At 41.7% G+C, this 19,295-nt stretch overlaps 1 protein-coding gene and 1 long non-coding RNA gene across 2 annotated transcripts in view; one reads left to right on the top strand and one right to left on the bottom strand.

Annotated features, from left to right (window-relative positions):
- CACHD1 (cache domain containing 1) overlaps nt 1-19,295 on the bottom strand; it is a 204,804-nt gene that overhangs the window by 125,096 nt on the left and 60,413 nt on the right. The gene's annotated exons all lie outside the window — the stretch shown is intronic.
- On the top strand, nt 700-18,402 carry LOC131810330 (uncharacterized). The gene is made up of 3 exons (XR_009345539.1): nt 700-791; nt 4,246-4,323; nt 17,268-18,402. It is a non-coding gene; the product is annotated as an uncharacterized LOC131810330 (long non-coding RNA).

Raw genomic sequence — 19,295 nt, 5'->3', positions numbered from 1 at the left:
GAGAACGAGTTTCTACTACACTCTAGGTAGATGGACAGTAACTGTCTAGCTTAAAATGAAGGGCCTGCTAAGCCCAGCTCTCCAAGGCTTAGGCTTAATACTTTTATAGTTTACAATCTCTCATAAATGATCAATCACATTTGATCCCCACAGCCACCCTATGGGGCAGGCAGGGCAAGATCTGAAACCAATTTTACAGACTGAAAGCTACAGTTAAAAAGAAAGAAAGAAAAAAAAAATTCAAGGGCTGAGGTCTGAACCCAGGTCTTGAGTTAAAAACAAGCATAGATTTTAGCAAAGCTATTAAATGTATTCACCCTTTTGTTTAGGATCACCTAGGAATCCCAACACCTACATATAGATAAAAAGGCCTATTGGGGATTTTTTTCTACCATTATATTATTATATCTTTACTACTATTATATCTTTAAGCAAGATATAATGTGCTGGCAAAACAATGTATGTATCCGATGTCAATATAGACTATAACCAATGTCTGAGTGATTCAGAGTCCCAGACAAAAGGTCTTTATTATTATTATTATTATTATTACTATTATTATTACTTTCTCCTGCTATGTGAAGCTGTGAAAGGAACAGAATACAGGAGAATTCAGAATACAGAATACGGAATTCTGGAGCAAGGGTGGGTGTTTTTAATTTGAGAGCCAGGCATTCCAAATGATATACCTAGCCGACACCTTGGTGACCTCAGTGTAAAGAGTTTCTTGGTTGCTGGAGGGACTTGAACAACGAAAATGAAAAAGTGGTCAGTCCTAAAACGGGAAAATGGTGAGCAATCCCAAAAGGTCAGATTGCCCAGGCCTCCTAGATGATTCGTTCACAGGGCCAGGGTTAGGGTATGGCTGTGTGGGGCAGGCATTCTGTGCTCTATTTCCAAGTTGTCCCTTTCCCTTATCCCAATTCCCTGGAGAACAAAAGGAATTCCAGAAATCTGAGCTCTTAAAATCTGAGCACAACCTGGACAGAGTCTGAAGGAACTCCCATGGTGTATAATTCCCTAGAAGTAAAGGCAAAGATGCAGCCCACCCCCACCCGTTACTTTTTTGCATTTTCTACTATAATAAAAATATGTTTCATTGTACAGTGAAAAGATCATTAAAATGAGTGACGAGTTTTAAGTTATTTCAAGTTGAAATATTTCACTGAATTCTTTATCAGTTGAATTTACTTCCACAACCAAAAGAAAACAAGACATCTTATTTTTATGCTCATGAGAACAGAGTACTCTGGACAAAAATGACCTTTCTCTCATTCATACACACACACTGGAAAACCAGCAGATCTTCTAAACTTAATTATGTGCCTACCCTATGACCCCGCATTTCCCATCTTGGTAATACACTGAGCAGAAACGTGTTCATATATTTGTCAAAAGAGAAGCGTAAGAATGTTCACCGCAGCACTGTTACTCCTCAGAGTCCCCACCTGGAAAACATCCAAATGCCTCTCAGCAACAGAACAAACCGCCGCGTCGTCACACAATGAAAGGCCCCGGGATGGTGATGAACCCACAACTGCAACAGGCATCCACACAAGGATGCCCAACAAACACCACTGAGTGAAAGTGGACAAACACTAGAATGCAAAATGTACAGAGTTCATTTATAGCAAATTCAAAACTGGGCAAAACTCATCTCTCTGGTCAGAAGTCAAGAGAGTGGCTACCCTCTGTGAGAGGAAGGAACAGTGCAGGGCATGAGGCGGCTTCCCGGATGGTACAACGTTCCATTGCTTGACCTGGGGGCCAGTTACAAGGACTTTGTTCACTTCTACGAGAATCCATCAGACACCTCTGTGTTCTTTTCTCTGTGTATGTTATACTTCACTTCTAAACATACATTTTAGGCAGTCTCTTAAAATACACCCTGGTAAAATGGCTCCTGTATTTTCAAAATTATTTATGGCGTGCCTGGGTGGCTCAGTGGGTTGAGCCTCTGCCTCTGGCCCAGGTCATGATCTCAGGGTCCTGGGATCAACCCTGCACTGGGCTTGACCCTGCACGGGGCTCTCTGCGCAGCAGGGAGTCTGTTTCCTAAGCCCCTCTGCCTGCTTGTGAGCTTTCAAATAAATAAATAAATAATCTTTTTAAAGATGTTGTATTAAAAAGGAAAAGAGTCTATTATCCCGATTATTATAAATACTCCAAGACAAAATTACATCTAATCTATAATCCAGATGAAACTGGGACTACACCAACTGGAAAGTCACCTAGCAACTCACAGATAAGGTCTCCTGAGCATTCCCTGAGGCTACATATTAATTGCTCCCTCATATTCTAAGTATGGAACATTCCTCAATTCTTGAGCTTCCCATCCAGTGGCACTGTACTAACCTGATTTTTCTGCAAGGGTCGGGGGCGGGGGGTGTCTTTACCTGACTTTCATCCAGCCTGGACACTCTTTAACTTCTAACCCAATTTAATCCCATATTCTGTTCTTTCATTTCTGCTCTTTCATTTCCCTAAGCACTGCCTTCGTCCTCCTCCTCCCCCAAAGAGGAGGTTCAACTCACAAAGTTAGAAATTAAAGAATCAATGTCAACAACTGACTACAAGCCCCCTCCCCACCTCTACTGCAAGAGAAGGAAACATGACATCCTGCCGTGTGTGTTTGTGTGTACACACATGTGCGTTTGTGGTGTGTAGCCTACTCCCCCGCCCCCACCTCTCAAGGCCTACACCTCAGTCCTTCTCTGTCCCCACTTCACCCACTCCTCCCTACCTGCCATCTCCTTCCCTCCCAAATGTATTTAGTTGAGTCTACTTAACAGATGGCAAGAGAATCCCGCATGACTGGAACAGGAACAATTACATGAGTGTTTAATAAGATGGTCACAGTCCAGACAGTGGGTTCCACCTTCACGCCTCCAACAGCTCTGCCAAATCTTAACTAGATATTTAATTGAATGGTATAGCACAACAGCACAGTGAAGAAATACCTTTACAAGCCAAGTGACATTCTGTTGGTCTCCCTCCCTGATCTTTGCTAAGAAAATGCAGGACTGAATTTTTATTCAAAGGCGTATTCTCTTGATGTTTGCAGGTCTCTGTTGCAAGCCAATTTGGCGGACAGTTCACTAATAGCTTCATTCAGCCCTGGATCTCTTCCTAGGATTCTAGGAATTGTGGCCAAAGAGGAGGAAAATATAGATCACCACTGTTATCTCAAGAAGTTGACCAATATTAGCCATGAAAAGAGAAAGTGCTGTCATTACAACAAACTCCAACAATCTCTGGGCAGGGAAATTAATGGCAACTTAAGTGTTTGAGAAAAGAAAACATATGCATGATTTCATTTTCCCTGTACGCATACGTCATGCATAATCTTTTACTAGGTTCTTAAGGGATCCCTTTTGCCTAGATTAGACCTTGTCTGGTTTTTTAAAATTTTTATTTATTTATTTGTCAGAGAGAGAGAAAGAGCGAGTGAGCACAAGCAGGGAGAGCAGCGGCAGAGGGAGAAGCAGGCTCCTCCACTGAGCTGGGAGCCCGATGTGAGACTCGATCCCAGGGCACTGGGATCATGACCTGAGCCAAAGGCAGCCACTTAACCTACTGAGCCACCCAGGTGTCCCTGACTTTGTGTGATTTTTACCAGACTATTTAGCCTTACATTATTAAACATATGTAAGGTACAGAAAAAGACCTCCTCTGTGGAGGCTCATTTTTCTGCATTCTAAAGTCACGAATCTGTTGCTACAAATCTTGGTCATTTTCTCCAATTTCTCAGTTCATTCATTCTGGATACAAGTGGCTCAAGAAAATAGTTTACCAAGAATATTGAAAAGGTTTCCACTAAAAAGCAAAATAAAAAAAATAACCTAAATGCCCAGCAACAAAGTACTAATTACTCTTCATTCAATGAAGCATACTGTATAGTTAATACAAGTATGTTTACAATGATTTTTGTTAATATTTTTAAAGCAGCATTTAAATATACAAGTATTGTTCTAATTACATGTGTGTGTTGGGGAGGGTGGGTAAATTGCACATAATAATGTTACCATGTAGATTATCAAGGGCCCAGAATGGATTCAGGTGCTTTACAATGTATTACTTAAAATTCACAACAACCCTTCACAGTTGTTACTATGTACTCATTTACAGACAAGGCAACTGAGCTTGGGAGAGACTAAACTTTCCCAAAGTTGAACATTAGTAAGTAAGTGGCCAAGTCTAGGTGTAAAATTTGCCCTACCCTAAAACGTATGTATCATCCTCTAGGTAAATACCATCTGAACAGAGAAAACAACACAAAATCAAGAAAGTGCCCAAAACAGTAACAAGGCTTTCCAGTGAAAAGTGAGTTGAGAATGTATTTTCTTTCCTCCCCATCCCACTCCCATCTCAAAATGGAGCAAGTACTTCCTTTAAAACGGATAAGAACACTTTTCAGAGTTGCCACACTCAGGAAAAGGGGCAAACATTCAGGTACAACTATATGAAAGATGAGATCACCACCCACCTTGAGAGCTTTCACACTTGACCCTCGCTATAAAAATTAGATTTTGAATACCGTACCGACTTGGGAGAAACAGGGCTGTTGCCCTTTCAGGATAAATGTTAACACTTCAGAACTGAAAATCATGGCAAAGCCTAGATTGGGAATTTCAAAACACTCAGTGCACAATAGAGGACCCTGTGGCAAATGGTGCCCTAGATGCCCATGTCCTGACCCAACAAGCTCATTTTAATGTTGTATATATAGAAAAAAATGACAGTAGCTATTGTTTATAAAGTGCTTACTATCTGGCACTAGGTACTTCACATGTTATTAACTCACTTCATAAGCATGAAGAGGAATTTATACAGACTGCACTAAAGGCATTATGAACGTACTTCACAGTTAATCCAGTCTCGTTACTCTATTATTACTCTATTACTGTTAGAGCATTAAGAATGCTTTCTGAATGATACAAATTCTATGACAATTGGAGCTATGGGGAGAGCAAAAAGACCTGTGTAATACTGAAGTCCCAGCTCATTCTGAACAGTTTCCCACTAATGGTAATCTTTCCCTTCTCTGAACTTCTGAAGCAAAGACTCTATAGGACAATTTAAAAAATAGTTCATTGTAGAAAATTTTAAAATATATAAAGGAAGAATAGGGGAAGAAATCTATTGTCTTGACTACTCAATAAAAACCAACTATTATTTACATTTTACTTTATTCTCTTCCACCCTTTTTGGCTTCTAGGTTCTAATTTTGTTGTAAATTCTTGAAAACTGGTCCTTACCACAACTGTACCTAGTGGGCATAAATAAGCATTAGCATATCCATTAATCTGGGCATTAAATCATTCGGATCAGTATTTTGGTGGGTCACTCAACCAGCTAACAAACAAAACAAAAACAAGACAAATACACCAAAAAACAAGAAAGGTATCCTTTCTTTTGAAGATAAGGAATGTTCTCCCTTCTCTCAATTTATTAATAAAACTTGCCCCCCCATCCCTGTTTTTTCCTTCCCGGTCTTCTTTGGGCTGTAAGTACACACACAATTACAAACACACACACTCCCCATACACAGAGGCCTGCGTACTTCAAGTTTGCAAAAGAAACTATGAATTCCTTCGTTTGATGTCATTTAACTTAACACCCTTCAAACCAACATGAGTAAGAAAGCATGTGGGAGAGTCACAAGTCAGTGACAAGTGTCTCCTCTACAAAGAGCTTCCTGTTTGGGTCCACTCCATCCCTCAAAAGAAATTACAGGAAGAAACGAACAGCCTGTAGTCTGATTTAGCAGGGAGAATCTAAAGCAATAATCTCAGCAAGCAAAATTCCTCATCCTGATCACTGGATTTCCTGCTGCAGCATTCAAAACGAGAAGAGTGGGTGAGTAACTATGAACCCAGAGAACAAAGACAGGCAGAACGAGACGGAAACACTTCCCCTAAATGCAATAAAACTACTGAAGGGTGACTGGATTTTTGTTTTTGTTGTTGTTGTTGTTGTTTTGGTTTTCAAAGAGTCCAGTACTAGGGGAAAAGGCAAGTAAATCAGTTCCACATGTTGGAAAGATTCAGCCTTTAGCCAACGTAACTTGATTATAAGTAATATTCATGACAATACACATGGCAACCTCTCAGAAACGGAAAGTTCAGTTGCCCAAACGCTTTGCAGATGGTGCCAAATTTCCACTCCCTATTTCCACTCTCCTAACTCCTAATTCCTTCGCTCTCCACCCCCTAGATCTCCATTAAGGCTTTTTTGTTTCACCTTGAAAGAAAAAAGGTGGGGGTTATTTAATGGCTGTGCATTTATTCTTAGGAGCAGGCGGCACTTTAAGGATATAAGCCGTCAATATTCAAGTGTTCTGTGTGTGGACAAACCCATTCAAATGCTCGGGTCTTTAGGAATCCATCCATTAAAGACAAAGGGAACTAGAAACCCTGCAATGCCTAACCTTCCAGACCTAAGCAACAATGTTTAATTAATAACTCAGGCAATCAATCATGTCCTTTCTGAAGGAATTGGAAACCATGTAAAATATGGCCCCATATTCTCGAGGAGATCACGGGCTTGTTGGAAGGAGAAGTTAAAAAATTAAAAAAAAAAAAAGAGTAGTCAACAATGAAAGGCAGACTTGGTTTGAGCTTAGCATGTGTGGCACAGACCCAAGATGCTGGGCTGGGGGGTGAGGGAGGGACAAACTCCAAAGAGAAGTTCAAAGTGTTCAGAGGCAGGACCTAGCCCTAAGTACTAAATACTTAAGCCAGGCACTGTTCTCCATGCTAAAGATAAAGAAGTTGCATAACGGACAAAACCCCTGCCCATGCGGATCCTACATTGTATTCTAGGTCCTTTGGCTTCCAAAAAAGCCTTTCTGAAGGGCTCACTACATACTGGCCCCATTTCCTTGGAAAAAGGGTATTCAAAGATGAAGACACTGCTTCTTTCCGGAAAAGCTTATATTCTCAAGAGCGCCTCTGAAATCAGGCATTTTGATACAAAGACAGTTTCATACGAGAAACTTCGGCACATGAAGCTGAACTAAATGGAACAGGAATGATGGTGCTAGACTGTGGCGTTTTTTCAAGGCAGCAAGAGAAGTTGGGATTTTATGCGTAGGGTAGGCACTTAGTAAATATTTTTTGAATGAACAAATGAGTAAAGGTCTATTTGCCAAGAAATAAAGAGCTGTTAAAAGGATTTTTAGCCGGGAAGTGACACAATGAAATCGGTGATTTAAGAATGTTTATATTCCACATACTCAGAACCAGGCACCCACTCTACTAACTTCTCACAAAGGGGAAACAAAAAACTCTAGGCCATTTAGAAACCAGTTCCTATCCCAAGGGTCTGTGACAGCTCTAAGAGCCAAATGAACGGGATCATCTAGCATGACACTTGAAGGACCCTGGCCTGAAGTTTCCCATGTGTCTTATCTCCTTTGTGCAGTTAGGAAATCCTCCAGGACTGCTCCGTTCAGTTGTGCAAATCCCAACGGCACTTACACAGAGTAACGTTATGGAAGGAGCCTGAAACATAGTTGTGCAGAAAAATTATTTAAAAATAACTTAATGGGGCGCCTGGGTGGCTCAGTGGGTTAAGCCGCTGACTTTGGCTCAGGTCATGATCTCAGGGTCCTGGGATCGAGTCCCGCATCAGGCTCTCTGCTCAGCAGGGAGCCTGCTTCCTCCTCTCTCTCTCTCTGCCTGTGTCTCTGCCTACTTGTGATCTCTCTCTGTCAAATAAATAAATAAAATCTTAAAAAAAAAAATAAAAAAAAATAAAAATAACTTAATGAAAAACAACTGTTGGGGTCTAATGCACAGTCTCAGTGTTGCGTTCAGAGGGGACGACTGGTTTTTCGACATTTTAAAATACGCTACCATGGAGGCCGTCACGGCTGCTTTTCACATGAAATGTTCATTTGTACCACATTCAAGCAGAGATAATTTTCATAAATGCAATTCTGGTACAGTCTCTTATTTCAAGAGATGCTTTTTTTAGTACAATCATGGGGCACAGGAACCATACCTCAAAACATCAAAACCTGAGTAATGCTGGCAAACTGCAGCTCTGTACAAGCTAGTTCTATGGCCTGCTGGGGTCACTGAACTTCCCCAGGCCTAGTGCCCCTCACCTAGAAAATGAAAAACGGATTATAGAAAACTCAGCGATCCTCAAATTTCCATTCTACCCTCATGTTAGAATTTTAATACCAATTTGAGAAGCCACTAATGCTCGGTCTATCTGCCACAGGATAGAGGTTTCAAGAAAATTATATTCGCTGATGAAATCTGACTTTGAAATGCTAAATATAATTATATATATATATATATATATATATATATAAAATAAACCTATCTCTGAGACTTGCTACAGGAGGAGAGGCCAAGGAGTCAAAGGATCTTAAGATGAAAATTTAAACAGAGAAAACCAATCTCGAGAATGGCGAGTTTAAATGTAGGTGTTTAAGACATGAATCAAAGCAGTTAGCCTTTTCAGAATAAATGTGATGCTAATATGATTACATAAATGTCTCCCAGGTCCTCCTGCCTGCACCGTTCTTCGGGCTCTCCCAGCCAGGGTGCCTGTCACGCGTATCGAATACCATGGTAACAACCCTCGCCTGCCATGGCTCCCAACACCACACGCCAGGATTCTCAATAATTATTAACTAACATTTTGATGAATGATGACTCCCCAGGCTCAGAGTCACAATATGATTTTAATGAATAAATAAATGCTGGCTAGAAATGTTCTTCAAATTTTAGGGCTTTAAAAAAAAATAAAAATTGGAATGTGAAAGGGGTATTAAAAAAAAATCCTGTTGCCGACAGGGTGGTCTTGGAGAGGTGAATTTGCCTCCATATTCTAAGTTGTAAGGAGGAAGTGGTCAAAAGAGCTACGTCACAGGATTTTTGTGAGCTTCGATGCATGTATAGCACTTATTCTTCACCTGCAGTAAGAGCTCAAAAAACGGGGACTTCGAAAAATCCTCCAAAAAGAACAATTCCCAGGACTAAGGAGTCATTTGTGATTACCCACGGCATGTCCCTATCCCAACGCCAGAAACTCCTCTACGTCAGCTTTTCAGAAGCCTTCTTAGGTAAAAAGATGGATCTCAGAATGCTCTGTACGTCCAGGAAATGGCTTCCACATTAGCTCCTGGTGCCCTTCCAAGGCTGGCTCCCAGTCTCAACCTACTGGTTTCCCCAAGTTGATTTAGAAAGCCACAACAAGTTGGGGCCTTGGGAAAATGACTTTTCCCCTTGATTATTGATGGTACCACCTTGTGGGAACATACCCCAAATCTGTACCTCGCTTGAGCCCAAGGCTTTGAACATATATGCCAACGAGGTCAAAGGAGTAAACTGAAGTTGGAAAAGGGTGCAGCACAGGTGCTGTCCTCTCCCAATCTCGTACTGCAGGACTGCTCTATAGGCAGGGCACCTTGTGCTCTGCAGGGCAATGAAAGGATGGAGGGAGGAAAGTAGCCCTAAAAATCCAACCAGCACCTACTAAGCAGAGAGGGGCTGCTGGAAAGGAGGGAAGACACTCATCGGCTCTACCTTCAACAGAATCCATGGGCTCATCCAGCCCTACCTAGGAGGCAAGAACAACTCAACCCCCTTTGTTGCCAGCACTGAATACTTACTTTCACATTGTACTACAGGTATTTGTTTATAAACACTGGTAGTGAGCTCACTGGGGTCACTAGCTAACTGCTCACCTGGAGAGGAGCATAGGGGCTAAGGTCTGGGTTGTGGAATCCTCTAGACCTCAACTATCTCAGCTGTGTGACCAGTACAAGTTATTTAAACCTTCCTCATGGAAATTTAAGCAACATACCTCCCACCCTGCAGACACAGGATAGAGGGATCAGCAGCCATCTACTAGGTTTGTGGTCAGAATTAAATGGGACAGTGTCCAGCATATTGTTTTTGCACCATTAAGCATAGCTGGTAGGAAAATGGATGGTTATTTTCCCTGAATATCCAGCATCATTGCCAATATATGTCTAATGAGTGGTTAATGAATAAATGCAAGATTTGGTACAGCTCACTTCTTTGACAGAAGAGGAAACTAAGTCTCAAAGAAGGTATGTGACAGGTCACCAACGAGGGGCAGGACCAAATGCTGGCTTCTTCAAGTTTTCAATCTCCCACTACTACATTTTTAACGTGCTAATTTCTCATGTAATTTTAAAAATCTGGCTGTACTGCATACTAACTAAAAACTAAACCCTATTTATTTACCCCCAAATGCCAGTTGGAATGAGAAGGAAAAATATGTTATCTAAAACTACTGAACAAGGACAAAACCAGAACATCAAATTATTCTCCCCAAGTAAATATTTAATTTGGCTTGAGTTCCTGGAAGGGAGCATAGTATAGTGGAAAGAATATGGGTTCTGGAAGCAAGACTGCTAGACTCTGGCCCTCGGTTCCCCTGTGTACTATGAGGTTGGAGGCATGTTGCTTCGCGTGTCCAGAGCCTCAATTTCCCCAGCTCTAAAAAAGGGTGTTGGGCAGGGACTGCTAATAGTTACTCCTTGGGGGGATGGTAAAAATGTTCTCAAATTAGATAATGCCATTGGTTGCACAACTCTGGAAATACACTGAAAACCATTCAATGACACATTTTAAGTGGGTGACTTTGTGGAATGCAAACCAGATCTCAATAGTATCTGCCTCATCGTCACAGCTGTGAGGCCTTAGTTACTATCTCTGTGAGGACTCGGACAGAGCACATAGTAGGTGCTCCATGCAGTTTCATACACTGAATTTCCGTCACTAAGGCAGTGGTTATCCAACTTGAGAGGCCCCTCACGGACGCTGGTTTGCTTGTTATGAAATGCAGAATCCTCGGCCCCACGCCACAGAGGGTAAGTCCACAGGCCTGAAGGAGGCCAGTATGTGTGACAATCATCCAGACAGTTCTCATGGAGATGATCTACTCATCACTGTTCGTAGAGTTCTACACTAGGGAACCTTTCAAATCAGTACTTCTACTGTGAGTCTGTCTGAAACGTCAGTATGGTCTCTTCTATGCTGAATTGTTGTATAATTCCAAATTTCTGTGGAGTATACTTTAAAGTAGGATCTGGCTAAAAGAAATTTCTGTAAAAGAAAAATTAAAAAACCAGCTAGGGAGAGGGAGAGAGATATACCCATTGTTGCTGACCACTTCAAGGGGTAAGTGGGGGGGGCGCTTTTTCAAATCTTCAGACACTAACAGCTGCTCTCCACTCATAGTCCCCATGCTCAGGATTAGGGCTTTGGGTGGGGCTTCCTGAGGGGACAGGGGAAGAAAAGCAGGAAAGCACTCTGACTGGTCATGCGACCACCCCGAAAGGTATGTGTTAGTGTCCCTGTTTTATAAAGGAGGAAATAAAGGCTCACTAGGACCAAGCAACTTCCTCCAAACTCACACATCCACGCTACAACAAGATGGCGGTGCTCTTCCTACAACTCTGGGCTTTTCTAGAGGCTAGAACTCGAATCTGGGACCTTGAGGTCTTGGTCCCCCAGACTTCTGGAACAGCAAATGAGCTTCCCTTATCCTAGCTTTAGCCCTCTCCAGCTGAATGTTGTAGAAATGCTCACCTTCCCATGTTGGCCCAATTTCATAGTATTTGCTATTTTCTGTTGGTGAACGCAGACTCTGAGTTAATCCCAAGCTAGACTCTAGAACACTTAGCCTTAAGACATACCCCAAAAGCTCCCAGAGCCAGAGAGAAGAGGGAGGTATGAGTAGAAGCTACAGGTAGCGGTCAGCAGGAGGAAGGGACATCCGACCCAAATACAACACAAAGTTACCTGGAGCCTCCATCCCAGCATTTAACAGGAATTCTTAGAGCCTCCTGCGCAGAGTAGGGGAGACAGCAGGAGGGCTGGTTGGTTGGTTTGCTTCTGACCTGGGATTCACATTAATCAATAGCCCCAAACCTGTACTTTTGATTTTATCAACTAATGAGACTTTGTACACAGTCACAGAGATAAAATGACAGAAAATGAGAGAAAAAGGGATCTATCATAGAACTGTGAACTGTGTTCTGTGAATAGAACATACCGTGCAAAGATACTGTTCTCTAAAATAATGCTTTAAAGAAATACTGAGACTGGCTTATACACGGCACAGTTAGATGCATTCTGGTGCTAAGAGTTAATTTGCTAAATGAAACTATTTAAAATAGAACAGTGTCAGTAACTCTGTCATTTCTTCACAGCTTTTTTCTTTTTTTTTAAGAGCTAGTAAGTGCCAGGGTGAGATCTGAACTCAGATATGTCTGACTTCACGGCCACGGCTCTGTATCACCTGCAGGTCCAAACTCTCCAGTCATTTCCCAAGCAATTCAGACGAAGAGCCCACCCCCTTGCTTCATTCCAAAGCCAGTACCTAGGTCATGCATGCCCCCTAACTGCTCTCCTGCCCTCTTCCCAGCCTCAGGCTGCTCCAGACACACTGGCCCCCAGCATGCAGCTCAGACTGGCCGGGCACTTTCCAGCCACGGGTCCTTGGCACTTCTAATTCCCTTTTTCTGAAACATGTTGCCTGTGTATGGATTTGTTCCCTCCCTGCTTCAGGGTAAATGCCATTTTGTACAAAACAGCAACCCTAGTAGCTCTGGTCCTATCTGACATGTCCTCTCTCTTCTGCTTTGCTGTCTGTCTCCCCATAAGGGCATGTACGACACCAGAGGGGGATTTCTGATTTGTTCCCAGGGTCCCTGGCACTTAGAACCACTCAATGAATTCATGAGAGAGGCACTAATAGTAACCATACCATGAGAGAAACACCCTATGGGAATTCTCAACAGAACCATTCAAAGAGGGGACTTCCCTTGCCTACAATGGACTTGGCCTCTAGTTTTTCTAGTCAGTTCATCATTAAGGATCCTTGAAAAGTCTTTCTTTCCCAATTGCTATGCAGTGGGGACATTGCACTATTCTAACCTGTAACAAAACCCACTGCCGTTTGTTTACATGTTTACCTCTGCTACCTTGTGAGGTTCTAGAAGGACAGACTCTTCCCCATCTCTGAGGGCCCAGCACAGGGTAAGGTACATCCTTGTTGACTCTGTGGTGTTAACGCTGCCTTTCATTAGGTCCCCCAGAAGCGGTCAGTATTCAGGTTAACAGTTTGAGAGTCTGGCATTAATCAGAACCATGAGAGGAAAGATGTTCTGGCCACAGAGAGCAGGATCACCAACCAAACCAGTCCATGTATAAACACGCTCAGACTGTACTGGTATAGCAAATACATTTCTATGCTTGAGCAACAAAGAGAGACCAGTGGGTAGTAAGCAAATCAACAAGCAGAAACTCACTCTGAACACCTCTCTAGACAGTTCTGCCAGTTCTGAGTTCTGCCAGAGTTTATGTACGTGTCAACCTTGTCTACCTCCCTCCGGAAGTTCAGGGCAGCCTTCTCTGTAATTGTTAAGTTCTGTGCCTGCATGTGCACACACCCTACGTGCCTCTTTACACCCTGCATATACACTCACATTCACCTTAGTCACTAGTGAAAACAAAGGGATAGTAGAGGGTAGAAGTATTTGCTAGGCATCCCAAGTCCTGGGACTCCATTCACGACATACCAGAGGTTTGCCTGGATTCCTCCCTTCCTAAGCTCTTCAACCCCAATTAAAAATTGGAAGAACCCATAAGCACTATGAAAACGCAGGCAGGTGAAGATTTTGCTTAACGTCAATAGAATTGCAGCAGACCCCAGGGCACTAAATTTCCCATAGCTGTCAGATTTTTAGACCTTGGGAGTATTTCCTTTCAAAGGGGTTTGGGGCAGGCACTAAATAAGGGGGCTTTTCATTTTGTTCACAATGCATTAATTCCAAGTTTAAGGAATGAAGCCAATGGAGAAACATTCCATGCAATGAACAGACTTGCTCTACGTTACAGAAATTGTTGAATGTGATATATAATTAACTGCCAATAAGATTTCCTCAGACTTTTTCTTTTTCCTCTTTTTTTTTTGGAAACAAATTCCTGCTAAAGAATGAGGCTTAGGGGGAAAGTATTTGTTTTGTATCATTCTTCCTTAAGGGGAAAAAAAAAAAAAAAGGATGTAATATTGACACATCTGAGCTCATTCTTTCCACTTAACTATCAGAGGAAAGAGCTGACCCACTAACCATGATGGGCGGGGGGGGGGGGGGGGGGGACCTTGTACCACTCTTTGCCTTAACCAGTTAAATAGAACTAAAAGGTGTGTCTCAACAGCTTCACAATTTCTAATCTTGGTCTTTCTCCAATTAACTACCCCCCCACACACACACACACCTCAGATGTATACCTAGGGATTTTTAAGATCTTGTCAATGACTCTGATTTTCCAATGTCATTTCTTAAAGCTAAGTTTTCACCTATCATTTAAAAGTTGCTAGTCTTTAACCTTTAGGAAGGAAAGCTGAGATTCATTGTGGAAGGGAGATGGGGCAAAGTCAAATGGCCCCAGGGAATACTAAATTGTTCAGGCACCAGGCATCAGCACTGAAGCACCCACTGTTCTTCGAATTAAACTACAGGGCAAAGTGCTGAATGTAATTTTAAGTTTGAAAGTAAGAGTTCTGTGCTATCAGATTCTGACCACAAAGGACACAATCTTTTACTGCTAGGCAGGCACTGTGTTACTTCAGGGAACAGCAAATGATCCTAATTATAGAATCATATCAAAGTTAGTCTCAAAGGCATCTTTTTCTCTCTTTATTTTTATTCTAGCCAGTCAATCCTTACCATAAACAACAAAGATGAAAAAGCTGACTTGGACAAAATCATGGACGATCTAGAAAGCAAAGCCATGAAGAGTCAGAAGTATTAGGCACCCTTTGAAATAATGTTATAAAGCAGAGGAATAAACTGATCTGATATAGACCCCAACCAGGATAAGCTGGCAGTGACAGAAGACCCATCATCAGCAAACTGAAACATAATATGCAGTTGAACATGAAGATGGGGTCAAAGGCTGTTGTGGATTCAAATCCCAGCTCTGCCAATTAAGAGCAGAATAGCCCAGGGCCCATCACCTAACCTGGAGACTCTCCTCTCTACCCACAGCATCCTACTTCATAGGACTATTGTTAATATGAATAAGATAATTCATTTACCTCAGTAACACAGTAGCCAGCACATGGTATTCAGTAAATGAAAACTTTTGTTGCTATTGTAATAAACCAAAAAGGGGTGGGCAGACGGGGGAGAGATGGAAGGCTAGAATAAGGTCATCTTTCCAGAACAGAAAGACAGGAACGGTTAAAGGGGCATTTCTGAGCTCTCGACTAATTGGTTGTGAAGGTATTGACAGATGCATCAAAAATGCCAAAGAAGTTTGAAAGCTGGGTAATTAGAATACTAGCAATAGTAGATTCCATTTTTAGGATGCTAGTTTTACCTAGTCAAAAAAGAAAAAGAGAGGCAATGTTCTCTATAGTAACTACAAAGGCAGAAAAAAATAAAAGCAAAGTTCCTGAAAGTTTTCAGATAGGGTACAGACATTAAACCCTTTCTTTTAGAAAAAGGACTTCAAAAAAAATTCATGGAATTTAACTGAAAACATTTTTTGGGAAATAAATGAAACTTACATTCTTTTTACAAAAGCAAGCACCAACACTATACACTCATGAACCTCAAATCTCATTTTCCCATTTCAAAACTGATACTTGAGACAGCATGCAACTGGAATAGGATAGAACCTAATGAAAGGCAGAAAAATATGACAAAATATAAGTTTTTTTTAAATGTCAGATGTCAAAATTGTAGAATAAATCCAAGGGTCTATTTCATTCCCACACCATTAAATCGGAGGAATACCATCATTTCTTAGAATGTTTTTTATGCAAAAATATAGACGTGATTATAAATTCAAATGTCAAGAAAACTATTTTTGAATAATAGTAATAACGATAATGCTTCTTTTCAGAAATCTCACAAAAAAGGTTTAAAAGTACCCTAAATCTCATGACTCTAAAGAAGTAAAGCACTAGTATTACCAAAGCAATAAACCTAGGAAAATTTTTTCCAACAAAGGAATTTTCTCTGGTCATTTGACTTCACTCTTAACTTTAAACAAAAAACTACAGGGGGATAAAGTGACTAGCCTCCAGAGACAAAACTAGTAACTTATCCAAAGTAAATCGCTACTGTAGTATTATTCAGAAGGATCATTATTTATATTAACTTCATTATTTAGGATGTCCCCGTGCTGATCAAATATATAATGTCATCTTCATTAAACATAATTAAGATTCCCTAGGCAGACACACTTGAAATGGGGGGAAATCTCAATTTTTTATACCACGGCAAGGTTTTCTAAAACTCATTCATATTTAATTTTTAAGGATGCTTTGCAGCACATTAAATATTTAACAGTCAGAGGAATTTCAAACCAGAATGCTAAATGTCAACCTATTTCTCCAAAATACTTATTTCATTTGCAGTAAATTAGCTGGGCCTTCCTTCAGAAACAGGAAAGGGGTGGGGGGAGCAGGTATCTAAACTTAACTCACATTAGAACACTGGGATAGTAAAATCTACCTACATAATTAGACCATGTAAGAGATTTGATTTTAGACACCAGGCTTATTTTAGGTATTGTAGAATTCTAAAGTAGTGTGGCTCACATTATAAATGGAGATAATCTTTCAGAAACTCGTCCCCCCTTTCCTTTACAGAATTCATTCTGCATTGTGCCACATACATTAACATACAAAAAGGATATGAGAAGTCAGCATTAGCAGGAGCAGGGACACTGAGAGTCCACAGCACTGGGCCAATTAGCAATCCAAAATGACAACTGAGGAACAGGGCTCACTGTCGGACCCTAATTAAGAAGGGACTTTAGAAAATCCATTTGATTTTTGTAAGAATTACCATGGTAAGGTCACAGATCATGTGGTCATCAATACTGGCAATACCCCCACCCCACAACAACAACAAAAAAAAGTAGTCTTTTTTAGGTTTGAATACTCAATTTCAATATTGTGATAGTAAACTCTGCTTTATTTTTGAACACAGAGAAAGGAAACAGATTTTAAGCCTTGATGACAAGGAGAACAGAAAACATATCTTTAAAAAAGGAAGAACAGAGGCGCCTGGGTGGCTCAGTGGGTTAAAGCCTCTGCCTTAGGCTCGGGTCATGATCCCAGGGTCCTGCATTGGGCTCTCTGCTTAGTGGGGAGCCTGCTCCCCGCACCCCCCCCCCACCGCCTGCCTCTCTGCCTACTTGTGATCTCTGTCAAATAAATAAATAAATAATCTTTTTTTTTTTTTTTTAAAGGATGAACAGACCATCTCCAAGCCCCAGAGAAGCCATGAGACTGGACTGTGGCAGGTCACAATTCAGTTCTTCCAGATCTTAAAGTGTCGGCAGTGGCCATGGTCTCCCAAGACCACAAAATGATCTCAGGAGAGCACCGTGTGCAAGCATATTCCTACAGCTACGACAAGAAATGTGTGATCATGGGACCTCCAAGGAAAGGCCGACTCTCTCACCTGAAGTCAGAAGCAAGGACTGGACACTTGGTGCGATGGCTGAACCCAGGAAAAGTCCATGGGCTCCACAATGTTTCAGGGCTAGGAAGTGAATCGCACACCTGAGAAATGCGACAATCTAGCTGGCACATGGGTTGCACTCGGGGATTCCAACTTTCAGATAACCTCGACTTCTGACAGCTTCTGTAGAGATGCAAGGGTAGACCAGGAAACTACTCCATTCCCTGCATTCAAGGAGATCTGCATCTGTCTCCCCCATACACTCCCCACTCGTGCATTTTGTGCCATTTAATAAGAATCACACTATTTTTCTAACTAATTTTGCCAAAGGGGGGGAAAAAAAGAATCCATCTTTAACTCCTTATATTGATCTTCCCTTCTACCCACACAGAAAAATCCGGATCCATGGACTCCAAATTGCTTGCCACGCCCCAAAGATGTATCAAGTACACAGAAAGGTTCCATTAATTGATCCACTCATGACCCTCTAGCTAAATGACTCATGTAGTTGTCCTTTTCCTAGAGGTTTTAAGAAAGAACTGCAGTAATAAACTGACGCCTAGATTCTACCATTCGGAGGTGTAAACCCAAAGCAGAGACTGTCAGAAAAAAAAGAAGGGGTTTGGAAGAAATGGTCTCTGCATCAGGGCTCCCCACAACAGCTCTAAGGAGAAGAACGGGTTTCTGATTCACATGGAAAATATAAATCTGCAGAGCTTCTTGCATTAGCAGGAATGGGAAATTGCTTCACTTCATCAATTTTGAAACTTAAACTTAATTGCTTCTTTCCCTTAATGCTCTCTTCCCACCCCCAGTCTCTTTAAACTTCAGAAGTCTAAGAGAATCCTTGGTTACAGAGCCCTCGGCCGGCTCAGGACTTTTCAAATTCCAAAACAAGTCCTAGCAGGCTGGAACTTTCTTCTGGGAATAACATTGTTAATGTTATTAACCACCTTTGTCTCTCTCTCTCTCTCTCTCTCTCTCTCTCTCTCTCAATCTGGAACTGCTTTTTAAAAAAAAAAAAAAAGGAAAGAAAAAAAGAAAGTCAGTCACTGGAGGGCCTTCTGGTCCTTCCCACAGACATGGGTAGCTATGAATCATTTCATACAGTTTTTTACCACTGAAAGATGAATGAAAAAGAAAGGAGCAGCTGAGAAGAGAAACCCTCCTTCGCTTAGAATCCTGCACACACCTCAAGTATGGCTCAGGACCCACACCATGCATTGAACCTTACACACAGAAAGAGAACAGCTCACCCTAAGAGGGATGGCCACCACTGAAATTATGCCTGGGTTTTTTTTTTGGGGGGGGGGTTGTTGTTGTTGTTTTTACCACCAACACATACAGGTTGGAAGGGACTGTGGCTTGTCCAGGGCTTTTTACCACCCATGCATACGGGTTCTAAGGGACTGTGGCTTGTCCAGAGCTAGAGGAGCGCTAACTCCTGACCCTAAGTCCCAGAGGGGGCCCACAGCCCCTATACCTAAATAAAGCAGTGCTCGGGCAGGTTTTTATGTGGCCCTATTAATAGCACTTCATGCTGATTCAATTCTCGCCAGTTCCTAGATCGTGTGTCCATTTAAAAGCAATAATAATTTTAAAAGTAAGCACCCACCCAGAACAAAAGCAAAACCCCCCAAAATCGGTTGCTTACATTCCTAAGGTTTCCATAACACCATGAAAATGGAGTGGATGGTGTCCTCAGCCTCACCATCAGTTTTCTGGGAGAGCCATGCAGTGAGCCACGGTCAGGGGGCTTCTTAGCCTTCCTCTACTTCCCTCCAGCACCCAGGTCTCTCCACGTAGCCTCACG

The sequence above is a fragment of the Mustela lutreola genome, chromosome 10 (genome assembly GCF_030435805.1).
Source record: "Mustela lutreola isolate mMusLut2 chromosome 10, mMusLut2.pri, whole genome shotgun sequence".
Taxonomy (NCBI): domain Eukaryota; kingdom Metazoa; phylum Chordata; class Mammalia; order Carnivora; family Mustelidae; genus Mustela; species Mustela lutreola.
Note: the sequence above shows the minus strand (reverse complement) of the source record. Positions and strands in the feature narration are given on the sequence as shown.